This window comes from Cetorhinus maximus, chromosome 7 (genome assembly GCF_964194155.1).
Source record: "Cetorhinus maximus chromosome 7, sCetMax3.hap1.1, whole genome shotgun sequence".
NCBI lineage: Eukaryota > Metazoa > Chordata > Chondrichthyes > Lamniformes > Cetorhinidae > Cetorhinus > Cetorhinus maximus.
The window spans coordinates 91,612,308-91,637,335 of NC_135885.1; the positions used below are offsets into that span (position 1 = coordinate 91,612,308).

General features: G+C 44.0%; 1 protein-coding gene and 1 pseudogene across 2 annotated transcripts in view; both read left to right on the forward strand.

The window, feature by feature from the left end:
* The window catches only part of LOC144682943 (protein diaphanous homolog 3-like), a 786,894-nt gene that overhangs the window by 69,116 nt on the left and 692,750 nt on the right, over nucleotides 1–25,028 (forward strand). The window lies entirely within an intron of this gene.
* On the forward strand, nucleotides 1,986–2,870 carry LOC144682942 (large ribosomal subunit protein uL13 pseudogene; annotated as a pseudogene). Its single transcript, XR_013577134.1, has 2 exons — nucleotides 1,986–2,091; nucleotides 2,300–2,870. The product of XR_013577134.1 is annotated as a large ribosomal subunit protein uL13 pseudogene (transcript).

Genomic DNA, 25,028 nt, shown 5'->3' on the forward strand with positions numbered 1-25,028 from the left:
GATGCGCGCCCGGAAGCGCATGTGCGCGAAAGAGCGCAGAAATCTCCCTGAGGCACAGAGCTGCCTCGGGAAGATTAGTTTAAGTTTAAAAATTTTAATTAAGTAAAAGAAAATTTTTAGGACATGTCCTCTCGCGTGAAACTGTCACATGAGCTGGGACATGTATATGAATTTTATTAAAAGATTTTTCAAACCTTTAAAAACTTTCATGAGACCTCATCCCGCTCGTCGATGAGGTTCCATGAAAAGTGCGAAGGTCGCCTGGGTTAAGGTCGCCTTAAGGTTGGCCTCGGTTTATCGATTTAATTGATAGTTAACTGGTCTTAATAGGCCTTTGACAGTTCGGCGGGTGCGCAGCCGACTCGGGTGTGCATCTGCCGAACTGAAAATCTGAATGACACATGGTGACGTTGGGACGCACGCTAGATGTCACTGCGCGTCATTTTACTTCAAGCTCAATTCTTACTTTTAACCTGTATGACCGTATCTGCATTTGTTTTATCCTTTCTAGCCTTTCATAGTTAATAAACTTACTCTTACCTTTAACTCAAGAAAGCCTGAAAAAATTGGCTCCTTCAAAACCAGAACGATTGGGTCTGGGATAAAGATCTGTGAAAGGGACCCTTTTTAGATTAAATCTTCTTGTGACCAATTAAAGACAGGGAGCCAGTTCATCCCCCCTCACCTGGGCATAACAATTCGGGGGTGTCCCAGCCAGATGGTGACAAATTGAGGGGTTTCACCTGGACCAAGAACTTTGGGGAACCTCACCCGGGGGGTGGGTCATAAAACTTATGAAGCTACATAATAGGATGACATACAAGCTAAACATCGGAAGCAGCAGGTGATAGACAGAGCTAAGCGATCTCACAACCAAATCAATGCCACATCCAGTTGTGAATTGTAATAGATAATTAAACAACTAACTGAACTGAGAGGGCTCCACAAACATCCCCATCCTCAATGATGGGGGAACCAATCCAATGGAAAAGATGAGGCTGAAAAAGCATTTGCAATTACATTCAGTCATTAGTCCTGAGTGGATAATTTACCTCCTCTTCCTCCTCCAGAGGTTCACAGATGCCAATCTTCAGCCAGTTTGATTTACTCCACGTGATATCAATAAATGGCTGAATGCACTGGATACAGCAAAGGCGATGGACCCTGACAATATCATGGTTGTAGTACTGAAGGCATGCGCTCCAGAACTATTCCTGCTCTTGGCTAAACTACTGCAGTACAAATACAGCATTGGCATCTAAAATTGCCCAGTTATGTCTTGTCCATAAACAGCAGGGCAAATCCAATCCTGCCAATTACCACCCCATTGGTATACTGTCAAGCATAGGCAAATTAATGGAAGGTGTTATTGACAGTGATATCAAGCAGCAGTTTCCTGGCAATAACCTGCTCACCATGCACAGTTCGGATTCTGCCAGAGCCACTTGGTTCCAGACCTCATTACAACCTTGGTTCAAATGTGGACAAAAGAGCTGAATTCGAGGTGAGGTGAGTGTGACTGCCCTTGACATTAAGGCTGCATTTGACAAAGAGTGGTACCAGGCAGCACTTGCAAAATTGAATCCAATGGGAATCAGAGGGAAAATTCTCCACTTGTTTGTGGTTGTTGGAGGCCAATCATATCAACTCCAGGATATTGTTTCAGCCGTTCCTTGGGGCAGTATCCTCGGCCTAACCATCTTCAACTACTTCATCAATGACCTCCCCTCCATCATAAGGTCAGAAGTGGGGATGCTTGCTAATGTTTCCACAGTATACGGTACCATTTGCGACGATTCACATAATAAAGCAATCCATGCCCACATGCAGCAAGACCTGGACAACATTAAAGCTTGGGCTTCTAAATGGCAAGCAATATTTGCGCCACACAGGTGCCTGGCAATGACCATCTCCAACAAGAGAGAATCTAACCGATTCCCCATGATGTTCAGTGGCCTCACTATCCACCATCAAAATCCCGGAGCCTTTTCGTCGCCATGGCGGACGGCTTCAACAAGGTCCTGCTCCTCGATGGCTGAGGCCACCTCCTTGGCCGCCTGGCTGCCATTGTAGCTAAACAGATCTTACTAGGTACTCTTCATTTACTCACTACTTGTAACCTCGTTGTAAGGCATTTCGTCTAGGATGTGGATGATGAATGATTTAGTTTTGAAGGTTTCAATGAGAATACTTTCATGCACTACCATCTGAAGCACAATTGTATCATGATCCAGTTTGCTTGTTTAGCCGTACCTAATGTTTCAGTCATACTGAAACTTGTCTCTCCTCTTTTGAAAAGGCCACAAAGTGGTGGTGGTGAGGTATGAAGGGATTAACATCTCTGGGAACTTCTACCGAAATAAACTTAAGTATCTTGCTTTTTTGCGCAAGAGGATGAATACTAACCCCTCTCGTGGCCCATATCACTTCAGAGCACCAAGCCGGATCTTCTGGAGGACTGTAAGAGGTATGTTGCCGCACAAGACAAAGCGAGGTCAAGCTGCCTTGGACAGACTGAAGGTCTTTGATGGGATCCCTCCTCCATATGACAAGAGGAAACGTATGGTTGTGCCAGCAGCCCTGAAGATTGTACGTTTGAAGCCAACTCGTAAGTTTGCTCTCCTTGGTCGCCTTGCTCATGAAGTTGGTTGGAAATACCAGGCAGTTACAGCCACTCTTGAAGAGAAGCGGAAAGAAAAAGCCAAGTTTCACTATGAGAAAAAGAAGAAAATTTTAAAACTGAAGAAGGTAGCTGAGAAGAATGTTGAAAGCAAAATTGCCAAGGACACTGCAGTGCTGAAACAATATGGTGTTCTTGTTTAATATATTCACTCAGAGGCATTGACAATAAAAGTTGTAGAAAAAAAAAATCAACATCCTGGGGGGTTACCATTGACCAGAAACTTAGCTGGATCAGCCATATAAATACGATAACTACAAAAGCAGCTCAGAGGCTAGGAATTCTGTGGTGAGTAACTCATCTCCTGACTTCTCAAAACCTGCCCATTGGCCCTACAAGGCACAAGTCAGGAGTGTGATGGAATACTCTGCATTTGCCTGGATGAATGCAGCTCCAACAACATTCAAGAAGCTCAACACCATTCAGGACAAAGAAGCCTGCTTGATCAGCACCCTGTCCACCTTATTAAACATGCATTCTCTCCACCACAAGCAAACAGTGGGCAGCAGTGTGTGCCATCTGCAGGATGCAGTGCTGCAACTTGCCAAGGTTTCTTCGACAACTCCCAACGCCGTCACCTCTCCCACCGAGAAGGACAAGGGCAGCAGAAGCATGGGACCTACAAATTCTCCAAGCCACATAGCATCCTGACTTGGAACTATCTTGCTGCCCCTTCACTGTCTCTGGGTCTAAAACCTGGAACTGCCTTCTGAACAGTGCTGTGTGTGTACTTACACCACATAGACTGCAGTGGTTCAAGAAGGCAGCTCATCACACCTTCTCAAGGGCAATTGGGGTTGGGCAACAAATGCTTGCCTTGCCTGAAACCCTCATCCCATGATCTAATTAAAAAGCAATATCATTAACTAAAATAATTCCAATCTGAAAAGTGCTTCCGAAACAGGAACAAAACTGAGTGTGAGAGCGCCAATTTAGGATCATTCACTGCATATTCTGTGCAGCATATTAATTGAACTTTCCACTGACCAGATGTCTGAGGGAGAGATTGCGGTCAGAGTTGAGCTCTGCTGCATGCACTCCAGGTGTGCTGCTGCATCCAACTGTTTTGGACAGTTGCCTGTGAGGCCATCAGGACTATGCCTGGCAAGTGGCTTTAGAATCTATGTGTGGAGTTAAGTTATCCCTGTGCACGAGAAGCTGTATCCCCATTGTGGCAAAGCATTCAGCTTTCTGTACCCCCCCCACAACCAACATGTTTTTAAAGTAACTATGGGATGCATATTGTGGAATGTGTTTTGTAGGCTCTGCTTCCTCAGTTAAACAAACATGATTTGCTCTGAGGCCTGTTCTTGGAGGTCAACAAAGCACACATCCTCATGTTCTTGGATATCGAAACTGTTGTCCAGGAGACAGAGCTTAGCAACACAGGAATCATAAATTGCTATTAGTGATGTGGCGAAGCTCAGTTTTGCACATAATCAACTGATGCATACTTGGACCTCATTCTATGTAGTTTAACACCACCCCAGTAAATGTGGAAACAACTATTTTCAGCATGTTCTGCCTCTAGTAGACATGTAACCTCACTAGCAAAAGTCCGTTGCATTTTCCTACAAGCAGTCGGCAAATTCTATACTGATCTGTAAGTATACTGACCTTCTAGAATATGGATAACATTATCTTACCTTAAGGGTCAAGTTCTCAATTTCATGTCATTTTTGAAAAAATAGAATCACTTTCTGACAGGAGCTTTTTCCATAGAACAGTGTTGATGAAGTCCAAAATTAGATTTGAATCCTCAAATGGCATGGATTTTGGTTCAGAATTTTCCCACCTGTGATACAATTTGTTTGCTTGAATTTCTGTTGGAGTGTTTTGATTTTAACCCATTCATTCGCAGAAACCCATTTTTCTATTTCATCTGTTTTTGCTCTTTTTTTTAGGGAAGCTTAAGTATTGAAGTAGCATCTTTGAATCTAACTGATAGTATTTTGAAAAATAACATCTCAAATGAATGTAGTGAGTGGCCTTGTCATTGGAAAGAATTTGTCCCATTTTTCTTTTATGCAAGGGATGCTCCTTAAATGGTTGTATCATCCTTGGGAGTTTTGTTTTGGTCTTGTGATGTATGAGTGATGGATTTGCTGGCCATTAAACATCCCGAGTAACTTGACACATCTGAGCAGCCTCACCAACATTGCTGCAATTAGTGGGAGTTTATCTTGGGAGATTGAGATGGATTTAAGTTCAGTTTTGTTTAAGTCTTAAGAACTTTTCTTGTGTTTCATCATAGTTTTCTACTAGATTAAGATGGGAAAATTAGGACAGATGTATTTTGCTGCTTTCTGAGGGGGGTTTGCTTCTGCCTGATCTCATTGATTTATAATGCACAAAGTTGTGATCTCAGTGGGAGTTGATTTTGTCTGCTTGCTTGGTATGTCATAGCACTCGGTCATTAGATTTTATTGGCTGATCAGACATTTAAGATATGTTTGGTTTCTGCAAGAAAGAACTATTTCCATAAACTGTGGCTATTTAACCCCATAGGCGTGTCTTATTCCCGAGGCACTCGGATCGGATGTATTTTGAAGTGAACACCTCTGAGGCTGATATCCAAGCAGCCTTTTTGCTGCTTGTATAATGTAACACAATTAACACTGAGAGAAGTCAGTTTTAATTAGTTATGTGTGACATCTGTCACTCTTTCCTAGCTCTTTCCTAGCTCTTTCATTTTCAAAGAGTGAGCAACTTTGTCACCTGATCTTGGTTCTTCACTGAATATTTGCTTTGCCACTGGAGCTAGTGACACACTTCGTGAACATTAAGCATCATGGATGCTAGTCTGAAAAAAGTATAACACTGCAGAATATATATTTTAATGATTTTGTATTTTAGGTTTTATGTTAAACCTAGTTATTTATAAGAATCTCTTAAGCCTTTGTACTCTAGATGCACCTTTGGCTGTGCCTCTGGTTGCTTGCAGAAGCGTGTCTTTGCTCCGTAGATCCTTGAGACTATCCAAGAATGAACAATCTTTCCAAGTTTGGTAGTGTGCTCAGGATAATGAACCAAAAAAACCCTTTTTCTGATTTGTTTTTCTGCTGGTTTTATCCTATAGCTTCACACCATCCTTTTTGTGCCTTTGAATAGTGGAATAATGACACCACACTTCAGACTTTAATTACTAACTGGCAATGTTTTTTGTCATGTATTTCTGTCAGCCTTCAACAATCCTAAGTATTTGTCCACATTTATACTGGGTTGTCCCTAGGCAACTCAATTTGTTTTACGTAAATTTCAAGTTCCGATTGCTAGCAGGTATATGTGCGAGAGAGACAGTTGGAGAGAAAGACGGACATTATGATCTCACTCAAATTTGAATTGTTCTAAAAGTACAAGTGAATTAAATTTAAAGCAAACAGATTCTCTTTGGGGGCCACAGTTAAGCTGGGAGCAATGGAGGGAAACAGAATGAGGTTACCATTTTGCCTGGTTGGAGAGATCAGATTGGGAGTGGGTAGATAGTGGTTGTAAGAGGTCTTGTGGCACAGTGGATAGTGTCCCTGCCTCTGAGCCAGAAGCTCTGGGTTCAAGTCCCACTCCAGGACTTGATGGTAAAGGAAGGTGCATTCCAATGTGGGCAGACACCTTGTAAATCCTTCCAATGTACGCCAATGGCTGGCGGCAAGCCCGGAGAGATTCCTGGTCAGCCATGTGATAGAAAGAATATTGGAGCCTTTACCATTGCTATCCTTAGCTCCAGACACATGTTGCCACAGCAACTCGGACAGTTGGGAGGGGCGGGTTGGCTGGATGGACAGTATGGACCAGATTATTGCCAACAGGATTGATCCCCCTTCCGTTTGGGTGGATTCAGGACCTGCCTCTTTGCCCTACCTGTGTGGGGGTTGTGGCACTGTGGGTTGGATCTTTGGGCAAAGAACTCAAGAAGATGAAGAAGACAGTGGTTAACATTGCAAGGGAAGGATGCTGTGGGGGAAGAGATGGAATGGAAGTTGAGCTTCTTAACTTGTACCCCAAATGCAGCCTACTGTTTTTGATTTAGTTAAAGAGGTAGAAGAAAGGGAGAAAAGCAGAATAGGGAAGAGAGAAAATAAGGAGTTGGGAGAGAGAGAATTTGCAGAGATGAGAAAGGGACAAAGAAGTAGAAGAAAAGAGACAGAAAAACAGCAAACAAATATGGCAGAGACAGGTAAAAGGGAATCTTAGCCTATACCTTGTGCAACACCTAAAGATATTAATAGATTGTGATAAAAGCAAAATACTGCAGATGCTGTAAATCTGAAACAAAAACAAAACTACCTGGTAAAACTCAGCAGGCCTGACAGAGATGATGTTTCGAGTCCGTATGACTCTTCATCAGAACTAAGGAAATAGGGAAATGAGGCGAAATATAAGCTGGTAGAGGGGGATGGGGCAGGTAGAGCTGGATTGGGGGCCAGTGATAGATGGTGGCAAAGAAGGGATTGCCAAAGATGTCATTGACAAAAGGACAAAGGGGTGTTGACGGTGGGGATATTATCTAAGGAATGTGCTAATGGGGACATTAAGGGTAGCAAGCAGGACAAGCTAGTGGCAGATGGCCCTAGTGGGGGTGGGGTGGGGTGGGGGGAAGGGATCGAAATGGGATAAAATATGGAGATAAAACAATAGATCGAAATAAGTTTAAAAATAGGTGGGAAAAGAAAAATATTTTTTTATAAATTATTGGAAAAAGGGTGATCGGAAAGGGTGTGGGGATGGAGGAGAGAGTTCATGATCTGAAGTTGTTGAACTCAATGTTAAGTCTGGAAGGCTGTAAAGTGCCTAGTCGGAAGATGAGGTGCTGTTCCTCCAGTTTGCGTTGCGCTTCATTGGAACATTGCAGCAGGCCATTGCGGACATGTGGGCATGAGAGCAGGGTGGTGTGTTGAAATGGCAAGCAACAGGGAGGTCTGGGTCATGCTTGCGGACAGACCGAAGATTGTGAGCCTGGTGTGTTGCTGACACAAAGTGTTGTGGGCATTTTATGACTTATTGTCAGACTCGTCGCACTTAAGACATCACACTTTAGGGTTTCTTCCAAATCACCATGAGCAATACCATAGAAAATCCACGGTATGTCCTAAGGAAAATATAAATACTTGCAAATTCTATACCTTAAAAATACAAAATATTTTTCAGTATGTATTCTTTTCTTTGTCAACTGTGGCTCAGTTGATACCATTCTCACCTCAAAGTCAGAAAGTTGTGGGTTCAAGACCACTTTTTTCTATTTCAGAAATCCAGTTGGTGAAGGATGATATTGGAGTCAGTCTTTACTCAGTCTTACATTTAGTGAATGTTCATAAAGTGAAGCATTGTGAACATTCACCTCCAAATTCAACCACACCGCATTTTTAGTAAGTGTCTCTTGATATGTGCTCAAGTGAAACCCCAATTATAGAAGCATGGAAAGAATGGTTATAGCACAGGAGGAGCCTATTCGGCCCACTGAGTCCATGCCGGCTCTCTGCAAGAGCGACTCACCCAGTCCCATTCCCCCATTTTTTCCCTGTAGCTCTGCAGTATTTTTCTCTTCAGATTATTGTCCAATTCTCTTTTGAATACTACGATTAAATATCTCTCCGCTACAGTTTCGGGAAGTGCATTCCACATCCTGTCACTGAAGCCCCTTTAGAATAGCACCCTTTACTTTATGTTGCCTCTCCTCATTCTTCGCACTAAAATTAATCACTTCACACTTCCCTGCATTAACTTCCTTCTGCCACTTGTCTGCCTAAAGAAATTTGGTGAAGTGCCCAAATGGACAGCCAACACAAGCTCAGAAGGAAAAAGTGGGCGTGAAAGACATACGACAATAGAGAAGCGATGGGTTTTGTGGATGCCATGATAAAAAGACACCAGGATCAGTTTATGACAGCTTGCACAGCACAAGAACACTCATGATGAGGAATGTTATGATATGGCAGGTGGTTATTGCCTGGCTGACCAAATCCCAAAGGGGAACTTGGTCAAGCTATCACAACGATTTGCAATTTGTATTTTTATTACGAGAGGCTATGTGTACTGAAGTCAGAAGTAAAGATTCCACTACCACTTTGCAGATTTTAAATATTGAATTAGAACATTTATTAATGAAATGAGTGAGTGGGCAAATGCATGGCAGATGCAGTATAATGTGGATAAATGTGAGGTTATCCATTTGGGTAGCAAAAACAGGAAGGCAGATTATTATTTGAATGGCTATAAATTGAGAGAGGGGAATGTGCAACGAGACCTGGGTGTCCTTGTACACCAATCGCTGAAGGTAAGCATGCAGGTGCAGCAGGCGGTAAAGAAGGCAAATGGTATGTTGGTCTTCATAGCCAGAGGATTCGAGTACAGGAACAGGGATGTCTTGCTGCAATTGTACAGGGCCTTGGTGAGACCACACCTGGAATATTGTGTGCAGTTTTGATCTCCTTATCTGAGGAACGATGTACTTGCTATAGAGGGAGTGCAGCGAAGGTTTACCCAACTGATTCCTGGGATGGCGGGACTGACATATGAGGAGAGATTGAGTCGATTAGGATTATATTCGCTGGAGTTCAGAAAAATATGGGGGGATTCTCATAGAAGCTTATAAAATTCTAACAGGACTAGACAGGGTAGATGCAGGAAGGATGTTCCCGATGGTGGGGGGAGTCCAGAACCAGAGGTCACAGTCTGAGGGTATGTGGTAGACCATTTAGGACTGAGATGAGGAGAAATTTCTTCACCCAGAGAGTGGTGAGCCTGTGGAATTGGTTACCACAGAAAGTAGTTGAGACCAAAACATTGTATGCTTTCAAGAAGGAGTTAGACCAAAACATTGTATGCTTTCAAGAAGGAGTTAGATATAGCTCTTGGGGTGAAAGGGATCAAAGGATATGGGGAGAAAGCGGGAGCAGGCTATTGAGTTGGATGATCAGCCATGATCATAATGAATGGCGGAGCAGGCTGGAAGGGCCGAATGGCCTATTCCTCCTAGTTTCTATGTTTCAATGAAAGAAAATAAAACTTAAGCACATGAGATTACAGTTACAGTGTTAAATTTAGGTTTACAGCATTTCCCAAAAAATTTCTACTTAGCTGGACTCGCAAATAAACACCCTTTTCCAGGCAACAGCACCTATCAATTCTTAATCTATAAAACATCCAGTAATATTACTACAAGGCACCCACTGTTGCTATAGGGGAGGTATCTCACAGAGCTTCTTTCTCCCTCTCACTCACCAATAGAAATCCAAGACTTGTAACAAAACCTTGCTTTCTGGAACAACCAGACACTTCTCTGGAGTGGCTGGAGGCTGCTTCCTTCACAAGTCTGTCTTCGCACAGCACACTCTTCAAGATCTCACATGGCCACTATTTTCAGGAAAATAAACTTAATAACTTGCATTATTAATTTATGATCTTTGCCAGTTGAAAAACTTCCTTTTCTTTCCCTTTGAAATTCAACAGCTAAAAATTCAACTCCTCATTCATCTCCTAATACAAATTCCTATTTATGTTTTATTTACCTGTATCCCATCTTAGCTTGTTCATCTCCACTTCAAAATGTCTGCTTTTACATCTATCCCTTTGATGATTTAAACCTTGCAGCCTGACTGTCTTCAGTTTAATTAAATTAGTCACACGCACACACAAGATACACACAGCCCCCACAAGCCTGCTTTCCAGTATCCCACAGGAATTGCACCTGAGCAGCAATGGTGGGAGCACTGAGTCTAAACTGTTAACACAAATAAACTGATATGGCAGTTTGGTTGACCCATGCTGCTTTACCCCTTTATTCATTTCAGACCATTTTTGCCATCGAGAAATTGTACAAAATAGCATGTTTAGTTAAAATATAGAAGATGTGTTCAACCAAAAACAGCACCAAATGTTTGGTATCAACATAAAATGGATAGTGAGGTGAAATAATATCTCAAACTGTGGATGTGCAAGTTTAAATTTCCAAAACACATCAACCTAATTGATGTGGCTCCTGTGAAATGTACAACGCAACACATGGTTGTCATGCATTGATAAAAACAATATAGACACACAAATTCTGCTAGATTCAAAGTCATAGATGCCCTCCAACCTGCATATAATGAAACACAGTTCATATACAAATAACACATTCCAGTTTAGCCCCACACTCCAGTGCAGTACTGAGGGAGTGCCGCCTTTTGGATGAGATGTTAAGCCAAGGCCTTGACTTGCTCCCCAGCTGGATGTAAAAGATCCCGTGGCACTATTCACTATTTTGAAGAAGAGCAGTGGAGTTACCCCTGGTTTCCTAGCCCTTATTTATCCTTGAATCAACGTTTCAAAAACAGATTATCTGGTCATTAATCACATTATGGTTTTTGAGAGCCTGCTGTACACACATTGACTCCATATTTCCTGCATTACACCATTACTGCTATTTCCTACATTCTGCTATTTAATGTGATCTTCACAGGGATCATAACATTATCTAAAGTTACCTGGAATTCTAGTCACGTCTTTTAGGAATGTTTAATCTGCTTAATCTGTTTGCTATTTGCTATTAGATATTAGATTATTTTAAAATGGTTTAAGATTTCTGATAAGGTTACAAAAGTAAAGACCTTGCTACAAAATTTAAAGCATCCATTTAAATGCTGGACCAATAATTATTCTTATCTCAATTCCTTTGCAGTCAGCCCTCATCTAAAAGCCTCGTGTTAAAATAATAGCAACTCTAACGTCATTTAATTTCTTGCACTGAAGATCTGTGCAGACTTTCTCATGTCTACTTGTAAAATTGCCAAACTTGAGAGGTTCTTCAACTTGTCTTTTCTTGACTGGATGCTTAATTGGCCCCTCCAGAGAGAACTAACTCAAATGTGTGTTTGTTCACAGTGTTAAGGACAGGAGGGGGATTAATTTAAACAGCTCTGATTTGTCCACTTACAACCCGTCAGTAAACAGAAAAGTGTTTTTGAGTTTTGATTTCTCCCTTTATAAGTGGTGGCTTATTTTCCCCAACCCTTCAGTATTGAAGTTATCCAATCCTGTATTAATAACCCCATAGCAACCTTGAGATAAGGCAAAAAAGGAGTTTATTTTACACACACACACAAAACAAGGGAAGGGGTTTTGCAATGTCTGCCCCTTTTGCATTCATACAATAAAAGAGGAATAAGGGAAAGAAAGGGGCACAGAACATGACCATGATTAGAAATAAGAATTATGGTTTCACATGAGTCCAGAGTCCAGACTCAAAAAGTCTAGTGTTATATTCCTTCAGAGGTTAGTCGGCTGAAACTGTTGCATGGTGAGCCGTTTTTCCAGAGCGAGAACTTCCATGACGGGAGAAGGCGCGTCAAGATGAATTAGTCTTGAAGACAGAGATACAGAAGTTCCAATGTTCCAGTAGTTAACAGTGTATATGAGGGCTAGGCAATTTCCCTGGAAAGAGCTCTTTCTGTTGCTACCTGTTAGTTGTTAAAATGGTAGACTGCCTGTGTTCAGACCAGATGGCAATATTACAAGTTCTAGCAGTTTGGGGGAGGTCATGTGACATACCTCCCACTTCTCCAAGGTGTTGGACAAAGGATGTATTTTTCCAGGCCTGGAATTCTGAGGTGTTTAATTGAGGAGTTGGAGTCCCTGTTGTCCTTTGCAGACATACCGTTTCTGCTGGCCGGAGCTCCGCTGTGGAAAGGTATAGGGAGTGGGTGTATTTCTTTGGAATTTGTTTGTCGGCCGTCACAGAGGGCATTAGCACATTGTTATGGCACAGCCGATGGTAAATGCTGAGTTATTCAAATCCCAGAGGAAACTTGAAACAACTGCCACAACTATTTTACAATTTGTATTTATTTCGAGATGCGCGCCTTGAATTCAACAGTAATAAGACCACCGAGTCTTATAGGTTTCTTACAAAACTAAATTAAACCTTCATTAATAAAAAAAAATATTTTAAGCACATATATAGGTTTACAAATTACGACTATAATAACTTCTAGCTTCCTTAGTTAATCTAACTCTCAGCAACCCCTCCGTTAAGGCAACAGTAAAACGCACAGATTTTAAAAGACCGTGCAAAGTAACACGATACCATGATCAGTTGAATTCAAAGTGAGTTTTCTTCACTTTAGTTTGTATAGAGAGCAACTTGAGGCTTAGAGGCTGAAGGCTTTTTACACTTGTTCGACCTTAGAATGCTTTCCTCTTACACACAACCTCATTTCCTTAATACAGGTTTCTCCCTTTTTAACTTAAGTCCCATTGTCCAAATATGTCTTTTTAACTCTGCTTTTCTAATAATAAAATCTTTCTTAGCACCAATTTTATCAGTAAGCTTTGGGAAAAATAAGCACACTGTTTTGCTTCTTCTGGCTAAGTGTAACATTTCACCACCTGTTTTGAAATTCAAATTACTCTGGTTTATCTAAAAATGCAGTTTCCCTTTACACCTCACATTTTAAAACTTCAGTCATGTTTACCTATTTAACATTTCAAACCTAGCTCTTCTTCTGATACATCAAAGCCTTCAGACCAGCTGTCTTTAATTCAGTTAAGTCCTCCCGCCACACACACTGACACACACTATTCTTACCTTAGAATAAATTCCAATAACGTTATGAAAGTTATTATATTTTCCTGACACACCTTATTAAAGATAAGGTTCCTGTTGGCTTCTTAAGGTTAGAAATTCCTCTGGTATTAGTCATGGCTAGTCAGGGTAAAGCCTTCTCCATTTTTAAAGTAAAAGTAATAATTTTATAAAGTAGCCAGGTTCACTTACAGAGAAATGTACATATTTTCCTTCCTGTCTTCTGGCCAGGACAATAAGAAGTTTTCTTTTCGTAAATATACATTGAAAGTGAACAGGCCAGAGACTTACGATGATTTTAATAGCTAGCCTCTTGTATTTTATATATCTGACCTTCCTTCACAGACTACAAATCATATTCCAAGATTATTGAGCTCCAGGTGAAGTACACCGAAACAGCTGCTAAGCATTCATTGAATTTTAATAACTATCTCTGAAATTCAGAAAGAGGTGCCAACCAATGTGTGGCTTGGTTTTCTCCATGAGAAACCTGTCCAGGCCTCTGTGATTAACAATTGAAATATCATATTGATTTTGGCTGAGACATGATTTCTGGTAAAGCAGCTGGTTGCCTAATCTACAGTGACTGAATGAAAGAAACCAATAGCAAGCTAAACCTGAACAGAAATACTTTGATTTAAATTGTAACCAAAATTTATCTATTTGTTAAAAACAAAAACAGAATTACCTGGAAAAACTCAGCAGGTCTGGCAGCATCGGTGGAGAAGAAATCAGTCAACGTTTCGAGTCTTCATGACCCTTCGGCAGAAGGGATTTCCAGCATCCGCAGTAGCTTTTAGCTTTTTGTTTTTATCTATTTGTTGCTGTTTGACTTGTGCTTCTGCTTCTAGTATTGAAAAAATGATTTAGCAATAGCTGGGAATAGACGGCCTATTTGACCAATAATTGGAGAAATCAATTTTGCAAGGGTTGTTATTTCTACCGTGTTTCTCAGTGGCAAATTGTTACTGTCTCTGCGGCCAGCAATCTTGATAATTTATTACAAAATGTCAGGTTATGGTTCCTAAGAGCTGGAGAGTTGCCCAAGAACTGATGTTGGGAACAAGAAAAAAAAGTATTTGTTATGCACCCTTTTTAAGCAGAGATCCCGTAGCTGTGGATTGCATTCTAGTAAGCCTTGGTTTAATATTCCTATCCTTTCTTCAACTGAATGTTGAGAGTAAGTCAAAGAATGCTTTGGAGATGAATGCATTTCCAGAACCTGCAACACCTGTGGAAGCCCTCTATTAAAGTCAAGGACTTTTACTTATGTACTGGATTCTTGAAAATATCATGCCCAGTAAAAAGATATCATATTGCTAACTTTCAAGATGTGGATGTTATTCCATGTGGGTTGTTTGAAATTGATCTTACCTTTTAAAAAGCGGACAATGTGTGACAAAGATGGCTGCTGAAGGTCAGATGGCCTTTGGTGATTTTTAACTCTCCAGACTCAACCAAATAAACTAAAGCAACAAAATGAGGGATAAAGTAAACACAGCCCCTAAATTAGGTTAGCTGTAAAACCAAAGACAAAGTTTAAAGAAAACTTACAAACATCAAACCAAAATGTGATTAACAGGGTTGATAAAGCACCCCAAACCCCGTGGTGTCCACCGGGAATGGAAGGACTCGACGGTGCTGGCAGACACCGCATGCTCCCTCTCCAGGGACACCCGGTCGCGAACGTAGCCATGGAAGAGGGGCAGACAGTCGTGTCGGGCAACCCCCTCGATCGCCTGCTGCCTGGACCTGTTAATGGCAAACTTGGCCAAGCCCAGGAGCAGGTTCATGAAGATGCCGTGCACCTGGCGGAAGAAATACGTCGCCAGGGCACACCATCTTGGAGGGGGCTCAACGTAAAGGTATCGCTGCAGGGCCTGAAGGCGGAAAGTAGCCACCTGGGCGCGTAGGCACACCAGCGCCTGACTGCCCTCCCTAAGCGGGACACTCAGAATCTTAGCAGCGACCCAGTGCAGTCTTTTGTTCCAGAAGAAGTCGATGAGCATTCTCTGGATTTTTGTGACAAAGTCCAGGGGAGGGGTCAAAGTGACCAGCCAGTACCACAACATGGTGGCAATCAACTGGTTTATGACCAGAACTCGACCCCAGTATGAAAGCACTCAAAGCAGTCCTGTCCAGCGTCGCAGATGAGTGGTGACTTTGGTCTCCAGTTCCTGCTAATTCGCTGGCCAGGATTCCTCAGCAGGACAGAGATAGACCCCCAGGTAGACGAGGTTGGTCCTGCTCCAGGTGAAAGGCCTGAGCTCCTCGGGTAGGGCATCCATCTGCCATGGGCTGACCAGGAGTCCAGAACATTTACCCCAGTTGTTCCTGGCAGAAGACGTGGCAGAGTAGACCTCCTGGCACTCGCACATGCTCCGCAGGTCAGCCAGGTCACTAAACATAAGGAGCAAGTCACCAGCTTAAGCAGAAAGGACCAGCCCAATGCCCGGCCCGCGCAGAACCAATCCCGACAACCTCCTCCGCAAGAGGCGCAGGAAAGGCTCCACGCAAATAAAATACAATTGGCCAGACGGGGCAGCCCTGACGCACTCCTCTCCCAACGTGAAGGGGCTCCGTAAGGGACCCATTAACCTTAAGTAGACACTCTGCGGCAGTGTACAGAAGTCGGATCTGGGCGACAAAATGCGTCACGAACCCGAATGCTCGCAGAGTTCTGAATAAATATTTGTGATATTTGGTGATTTTTAGATGGACAAGGCTTAACTCATGGCTGAACATGCTTCTAGAAAGTCAATAAAATGTAAATGCCTGTGGGCGGAAGGCCCTCCCTTGAAATGCGAGACCATTTGTGAATTTACACCACCTAATGTCTACCGAAACTCAAAATCAATATTGCCACCACCAAACTCGGTGTCTGCAAGCTCGAAACTTAGCAAAGAGTGGTGCGGAAGACCAATTTATCACAAGCAGGCGTGAACAGCCACTATTCATCCTCCATTGTGTAGCAGTGGCTTCCAACTTCAAATGCTTTGTGTGGCCAATAGAGGTACTGATCATGTGGTGACATGATAGAAACTGACTTCAGATGACAAATTTTATTACCCCAAGAACCAGAGACAAAGTCAGGACATATCCTCCAGCAGGAAGAAATAAACACAAACACAATCAGTCAACTCAGGCATGGAGAGAGAGGTTAATTTAGCCTCGACAGAATTTTGACCATGACTTTGTCTGGAAACCCAGAGACTTCCAACTTGCATTCATCTCCAAAAAACCATGAGACAACCCACCCAGACCTGCAGCATGTGCATCTTGAAGGAATAATTTAAACAAGTGATTTGATTTTTGTTATTCTGTTAATAACCTCAATGCGTGCTTCATCTCTGGAGTTCATCTTATGTATGTGTGTTTGTGGGAATGTGTTTTTGTTTCCTTTACATTTTGGGGTCTTATGTGAATAAACGTCTTTTCCTCTGATTTAAACTTGCCAGAAAGCCGGTCTCGTGTCGGCTATTAAAAACACAACACTCAAAAGGTTTAAAACACCCCCTCTAAATTACACATGTTGTTACAGCCAACTGAATGGCAAAGAAAAATGGGGAAAGTTATCCCACATCTCTTTCCCATTCAGAACAGGAAGCCTTGCCTTCATGGTGTTCCTTCCTTTCCTGGAAAGAGAGGAAATTGATATTTCAAAGGTGACAATTGCAACCACAATTTGATGGGGTATAGAAAAGAAAAGAGAACATAGAAGTGATAGGTGGTAGAAAGAGAAGGGAAGGTATGCAGATTGAGAGAGATGCAGTGGGATTAAGGGAATTGAGAGAGATCAAAGGGGTCGCTGAGTGAGAGAGGCCACAAAGGGTGAGGGGAAGGAAGGGATAGGGATCGTGAGGTATGGCTGTGAGATGGTGAAGGGGAGAGGGGTATAGTAAAAGGAGAAAGGATCATAAGTGAGAAGTTAAATTGACAGGAGAGAAAAGAATACAGGAAAGGAGAAGGAAAAGAGGACTTGGAAAGATGGAGGAGGATCAAGAAATAAAGGAAGAGGAAAAACTGGGTCCAGGAAGGCAATGGAGGGAGGCAAAAAATAATGGACCAAGAGTAGGCAGGTTGAGGCAAACAGCTGGCAGAGAAGCAAGGAGAGAAGGAAAAAAAAAAGATGGGAGGGCTTGGAGGTAGGAGAAGAAGGGGTGGAAGAAAGGTAGTTGAGGAAGAAGGAAAATGACATGAAGTGGGAGAAAGAGGAGGATGCAGGAAAGATAAGGACAGAGTGGGGAAAAAAGATATAGGTCAGAGAAGCTAGTGACCCACCTTTTTTGATCAGTAGTCTTAAAATGAGCTCTTTTTAACAATTCATTCACGGATGTGGGCTTCGCTGGCTGGGCCAGCATTTATTGCCCATCCCTAGTTGCCCTTGAGAAGCTGGTGGTGAGCTGCCTTCTTGGCGTAGGTACACCCACAGTGCTGTTGGAAGGGAGTTCCAGGATTTTGACCCAGCGACAGTGAAGGAACGGCGATATATTTCCAAGTCCGGATGGTGAGTGACTTGGAGGAGAACTTGCAGGTGGTGGTGTTCCCACATATCTGCTGTCCTTGTCCTTCTAGATGGTAGCGGTCATGGGTTCGGAAGGTGCTGTCTAAGGATCCTTGGTGAATTCCTGCAGTGCATCTTGTAGATGGTACACAATGCTGCTGCTGTGCATCGATGATGGATGGAGTGAATGTTTGTGGATGTGGTGCCAATCAAGCGGGCTGCTTTGTCCTGGAAGGTGTCAAGCTTCAAGTGTTGTGGGAGTTGCAATCACCCAGAGGAGTGGGGAGTATTTCCATCACACTCGTGACTTGTGCTTTGTAGATGGTGGACAGCGTTTGGGAGTCAAGAGTTGAGTTATTTGTCGCATGATTCCTAGTCTCTGACCTGCTCTTGTAGCCACAGTATTTTTATGATTAGTCCAGTTCAGTTTCTGGTCAATGGCAACCCCCAGGTTGTTGATAGTGGGGGATTCAGTGATGGTAATGCCACTGAATGTCAAAAGGCAATGGTTAGATTCTCTCTTGTTGGAGATGGTCATTGCCTGGCACTTATGTGGCAAGAATGTTACTTGCCACTTGTCAGCCCAAGCTTGGATATTGTCCAGGTCTTGCTCCATGTGGACATGGACTGCTTTAGTATCTGAGAGTCATGAATGGCGCTGAACGTTGTGCAATCATCAGCAAACATCCCCACTTCTGATGTTACGATGGAAGGAAGGTCATTGATGAAGCAGCTGAAGATGGTTGGACCGAGGACACTCATATAGTTTAGGCTGAAAGAAGGGAGGCACTTGCCTGAACCTTGACCTGAAATTTCGCACTCAATTTTCTACCTGTTGAAATAGAAATAGAAAATGTTGGAAATATTCAGAAGGTATTTCAGTATTTCCAGCATTTTCAGTTTTTTATTTCAGATTTCCAGCATCCACTTTCTGACTCATGTCTATATATTAAATACTAGTCTTTCAGAATCTTTATTGATTTCTTTTTTCTGGTATGCTTCTCATTGGATAGCTGTTGAGTATTTTGTGGAGGATCTCTACACTTAAATAGGTCATTTGATCGATTAGTGATCTGGGCTTGGATTTTACTTCTTGGGCAGGATCTACGATCCGGGTGCAAACTGTGCCCAAAATTGAGCTAGTTTTGACAAGTGTATTTTTTCCCAAGTTTTTGCTTAAACTGATTTAGACATCGCCAACTATAAAATCTGCCATGAATGTGTTTGATAGTGTAATTTAAAAAATAAAGATTAATTCAAAAGTATTGATACATTTGAGTGGCAACTCGATGCAGCTAGATTAATGCAGCTGAAAGTGAGTTTATCACAAAAAATGAACATTTTTAATCAGAGTTTCTATTTCACAACCTGTGACGAATCCGATTTTACATAGCTGAAAGTGACTTAAAAAAATACACAACCATTTGCTAGTTATATTAGTTTCTTAGTAAATTTTTAAAAATCAATAAATTTTTAGAACGTGCCTATTAGTTTCCTTGTGCCTAAAGAAAAATGCTTAACTTTAAGAACTTCCTCAAATACTTGCAAATGAGTGCTATGAGGGTCCCTTTAAGAATTAGATTTCTTGAGGATCTGATTTCTGGTAAACAACCATTGGCTTCCAGTAAATTATCATGTGCCCAGGTTACCTGGGAGATAAATATGGGAGGAAAAGCAGGTCAACATAAGTTAATTCTAGGCGTGATTCTCTGTTCATATAGTTGCGTTTAGTTTTCGAGTTTAGAACAAGCTACAGTGAAGGAAACATCTCTTTGAACAGAATTCGGTTGAAATTCTGTGTGTTGCTAAAAGAGTGATAATTCGTGGTAACTGAAGGATTCTATTAACAATGAATTGAGTTTCTGGTACAGTTGAGCTGATGAGAGAGTTTTGAATGCTAAACCTCAGAATTAAAGAACATTAGAACCAGAAGATCCGAAATAAAAACTGAAAATGCTGAAAAAAGGCAGCATCTGTGGAGAGAGAAACAGAGTTAATGTGTAGGGGGTGATGGTGTGTGTCAGTTTCACTTCTGACTTCTGAGCTGTTCGAATTGCTCCCACTCCCTGGGTTCTAGACCTTGGACTTATTTGGGGGTTGTGACAAAGTGCAGCAGACAACTGGTTTTGGTGCAAGAAAAACTGAGTTTATTGAAGTCACAAATGAACTTATAACATTAGGATTACACTGAGGTTATACAGACTTACAAAGTACACTTAGTTAAGAATGGAGAACACGGCATAACGAGCGAAAAATCACTCTACTAATCCCCTTACCCTTGTCCCACCCCCCAAATCCTAACTAAATTGAACGAGTAGAGGTCAGGGATCATGTTCACCAACCCAGGGTTCCTTGACAGTTCGAAATTCAGCCAGGTAAGCTGGTTGCAGTTTTGGGGTACGGTCTTTGTGTCTTCTGTGGCCTGCCATCCCCACGTGGTCCTGGTCTGTGGAACCTGCGAAGGTTCTTCAGTTTAGTGGAGGACGCGATTGTGGGTGGTTGATCTTCGTGGAGGGCTGCGGTTGTGGCCTTGTCTTCGGTTGAGCCTGCCACCCCGTGCCCCTTGCCTTGATGTTGCCTGCGGGCCGGCAAACCTCCAGATCTTCTTGCTTAAACTCTGTTTCAACCACTCCCAACTGCTCACTGCCTGCTAGCTGGTTTCCCTCTCTCGCCCTTCTGCTAGCTGGTTTCTCTCACCCTTCTGCTAGTTGGTTTCTCTCTCGCTCTCTCTTGTAACAGCCCAGTTTTCCATCCGTTGTTTTATCTCTACTTTTTAGCCTTTTTCGATTCCTTCACCCCACCCCATCCCCACTAGGGCTATCTGTACCTTGCTCGTCCTGCTTTCTACCCTTAATTAGCACATTCCTTTAGATAATATCACCACCTTCATCACCTCTTTGTCCTTTTGTCTGTGACATCTTTTGGTTATCTCCACCTATCACTGGCCCTCTATCCAGCTCTTCTTGTCCCACCCACCCCTTAAACCAGCTTATATTTCACCCCTTTTCTATTTTTCCTTAGTTCTGTTGAAGAGTCATGTGGACTCGAAACGTTAACTGTGCTGCTCTCCACAGATGCTGCCAGACCTGCTGAGTTTTTCCAGGTATTTTTGTTTTTGTTTTGCCCAGTTATACTGTCTTTCGAATTTCTTATCGGAATCCAAATCAAGGTTAGTTCTTTGTTTGACTTTGGTGGGCGTCCTTAGGTGATTGTATGTCTCATTGTATTTAATGGGCTCGCATGATGCTTATCATTGTCTTCCTGCCTAGTAACTAACTAGTTTTGAACTGAAAGCCATTGGATGTGTGGAGTATTGATGGGTTCGCATAATTGAACTGATGGTGCCTTCCTGCCTTAGTAGTTAGTAGCGATTATTTATGCAAGATTTTAATGGGCTTCAGTTTCGTGTGAGGTGAAGTCTTTCTCTGGGTTGATTGTATTAAAGGGAAGAATGCATATTCTGTCTCCTCTCGTTGCCTGGTTTCAGGGAAAACAATCCACACTGCACTCAATATGCCCGGGCATGTGCAGCCCCAGGCCTTCATGGGCCTAGCCTCCTGTCTGCAGGGTTTTACACTTAACTCAGCAATTTAAAAGTCCAAAAGTCATATCCTCGTTGATGATATGAAAAATGTGTGAATTTTGAGAACCCTTCAAATGAGCGGAATTTTCCGTGCTCGCGGCGTCAGGCATGATTGGTGGTGTGAGTGGGCAATATGGCGCGATCGGTTTCACGATGGTGTGAAATCAGTTTGATTTTCCAGTTAGCCCGCCGATGTCCGGCCATGTTTCCTGCCATTGGACGTCGGGGACCTCATGGTAATAAATCAGCATATAATTATCAGGCCAGCCGCCGGAATTGTTCCCCCCTTGCTGGATCATCCGTCCATGTTGGCGGGAAAGCACGCCGACGTGTTTCACAACATAAAAGGCATGCACTTGGCGCCCTGCATTGGAGGGCAACTCGGAGGTGAGTACACAGTAATGTGCAGAGCTCTCCCGGGTCGCCTGTTGGACTGCAAGCTTCAGCGGTGCTGGGGGATCCGGGTTAAGGGCAGCCCCGCCATTGAGGCGACTTGTGGAGAGCCAAGGGCCTGCCGTTGAATAAAGCGCATAGGCACTTGGGTTGCAGGGTAGGTTGGGCAAGGGAAATGGCCACACGTTAGGGCAACTTGTATGAAGTGACCACTTCTCTGCAACTCGGACAGTTCAGGCACAGCCACATTGATATGATTGGAGTTGGGCTTCTAGCTTATCTGCCCACTCAAACAACGCAGAGGCATCAAAGTGCCACCAACTGCTCCAAAGCTTTTCATCCCCCATTCCCTCCCCCCTCCCCCTGGCACAGACTGCAAAGTCATGAGCATTTTAGTGGATGGCAGAACAGTTGGACAACACACGTTGTACAATCTCCTGCTAAAGTTGACCATGGAGGATTCACTGCTGGAGATGCTCACAGCCCCTGCAGTGTCAGTATCCTGGTTTGAACCAGTCTCCCCCATGGTTCAAACTAACAATGCGACCTTGCAGCGCAGGTTAGGAGAATGCCTGAGCTGAGAGCACAGCATGCAGTCCAATGGGCAAACCTGCCGCCAATCGGTCGGGTGGACTTGGGTGGGGTTTCAGAAAGCCGTGCAGTGCGCTAATCTCTGGCCATCCAAGTGGTGGCCAGCACACTCAGGATGCGTTTAGGGACCTTCACACGTAACCAAGGCAGGTTCTTAGTACACCCATGCTAACCATGTGTCTCTCTCTCTTTGATCCTGCAGGAGTACATCGGGATCATGAAGCCTGGTGAACTAGCTGTATGCCTGATGGCCTACAGAGCATGAAGACGACAGAGGAGAGAGTGACTGAGGCTCTTGGCTGCGCAGAGGCAGGAACAGCAACCTCAGGAAGAAGGGGCGGCTGGAGCTCCTGCACATGCCACCCAAGAGCCACAGTGAGCTATCACAGGCTGGTGCCTCATGACACCCAGGGTCTTTAGACGCCACCTTTAGTTCCTGCAGATAGCTGAGAGCCAGTGTCGCAGAAGACTGCACATGTCTTGAGAACTGGCCGGTCACATCTGTCATCTAATGCAGGATTTGGGGACATGGAGGGCATCCACTGCCACTGGCCAAGAAAGTGACCTCGGTGCTCAATTTCTACGCTAGTGCCTCCTTTCAGGGCTCCACAGGTTACCTCTGTGGGATTTCACAAGCCTCCACCCATAAATGCATCCATGAGGTCACGGATGCCATCTTCCTGAGGGCACACAACTTTGTGCGTTTTGCCTAGGACCAGGACAGCCAGGATGCAAGAGTGACTGGATTTGCCCAGATCTTGGGTTTCCCACAGGTGCGGGTGGGATTGACAGCACTTGTGTGATGCTCAGATCTCCGTCACTAACACATGGTGGACTACATCAACCGCAAGGGGTTCCATTCATTGAATGTGCAGCTGGTGGGTGACCACCAGAATCCATCCTACAGGTGTGAACATGGTTTCCAGGGATTGTGCATGGCACCTGCATCCTCAGTTGGTCACAGATCCCTGGAGTCTTCCAAGGTCCACAGAAGCTGCAGGGATGGATCGTTGGGGACAAGGGCTACTCGCAATCGCCCTTGGCTGATGACAACTGTGTGACAGTCTCAGACTGCAGCAGAGTGACAGTATGATGAGGCTCATGCTGCAGCTCGCAACATGGAGCAGACCATCGGGATACTGAAGATGAGGTCCTGGTGCCTGGATCGGTCTGGTGGAGCCCTGCAATATAGTCTGCAGAGGGTGTTACACATCGTCTGCTGTGCCCTTTACAACTGGGTGCTGCAACGGGGAGATGAGCTGGCTCAGGAGGAGATGGAGGAGTTGGAGGTCTCCTCTGATGTGGAGGACGCTGACGGCGACGAGGGTGAGGAGGTCCTCAGATGTGACGATGAGAGGCGGAGGCCCTCCCACTGGCTAGATGAGGCAGGTGCACGCGGGAGGCCCTCATAGCTGCTAGATTTGGGGAGGATGATGACCACATGCAGTGAGGTGACCCCATAGATCCTCACATCGCATCTGTGAAGGTTTGACTCCAGCCTGGCTTCTGGCAGTGTGAATACCCTCTGAGAGAATGTTACTGTCATAGAGAAGCAGTGGAGGCCCCAATAGTCACTCGATTACAGCACTCGATGTCGATATGCAGTGAAGACACTCCACAAAGCTTCACATAGCCTCTGAGAATGCCTGACTCCTGTCTGGCCGAGGGCAGATTGCTTGTGCTCTGTGATCAGGCTCATATCATAGAGATGCATCCATGAAACTTTAGAAGCATCTGATCCTTTGTCCACCTTCACCTGAGCCCTTCAGATGCACAGCATCAGCGGTCGTTGATGCTGAGGAGATGGGGGACAGCCCCTCCTTAAAAGTGCTGAGAGCACACCGGGAGAATGAGAGAACTCTGTGGGTCTGCCCACTACATTCTGGCAGCATTGACGAGCACCGTCGAGATGCAGGCATCAGTAATGTTTCCAGGGAGCATGAGGCTGGGTCATCACTTTGGTCTGAAGGCTGCAGAGAGCACAGGGAGGAGGCTGTGGACTGAGTCACCTGCCTTTATCTTGTGCAGAAAGGTTTCACATCTGTGTGACAAGAACGCTGCTCATTTGAACAAGGAGCCACAGGCAGGAGGACATTCTTGGGAGTTTATTGACAATAGTGAACAGTATGTACAAGTGAATAATACCTGTGCCCAGGCTGTGCAACAAATTCTTCTTAACTTACTTAACCCTACTCCTATGTCTTGGTGCTCCCATGACATCCACAGCGGAGGTTGAGACAGCCTGCTGACTGCAGCGCCCTATCTGAAATGATTTTGGCGGGCGTCCTCTAGAGGGCTGAGACTTGGAGGGCTCCGGCCTGCATTCGGAGTCCTGCTGTGTGGCAGTGGCACCCTCCTCGGCCTGTGGAGCTGGAGCTGCTGAGGTCACAAGAAGAGGAGAGTCGGATGGGCCGGACACTCTCGGAGTCACCTGGATGGATGGCCCCAGTGTGTGCATCTGCTGATCCTTCTCCCTTTGGGTGCACGGGAACCCCATGCTGACTCCTTGAGGAGCAGGGGTAGCTGCAGTGAGATTGAGCTGCCCGACACCTCTCTCGCGTACACACTATTGGAGGCCAACTATGGCATCAGCGATGGAGTTGAGCCCACACAGTCGTACAGGAGCCAAGTCCTGGACCAAAGTCTCCATGGCAGCCGCCATCCTACCAGAGTTGACCTTTGTGCATTGACATGCCAGCGCTATTACCTCAGAGCGAAG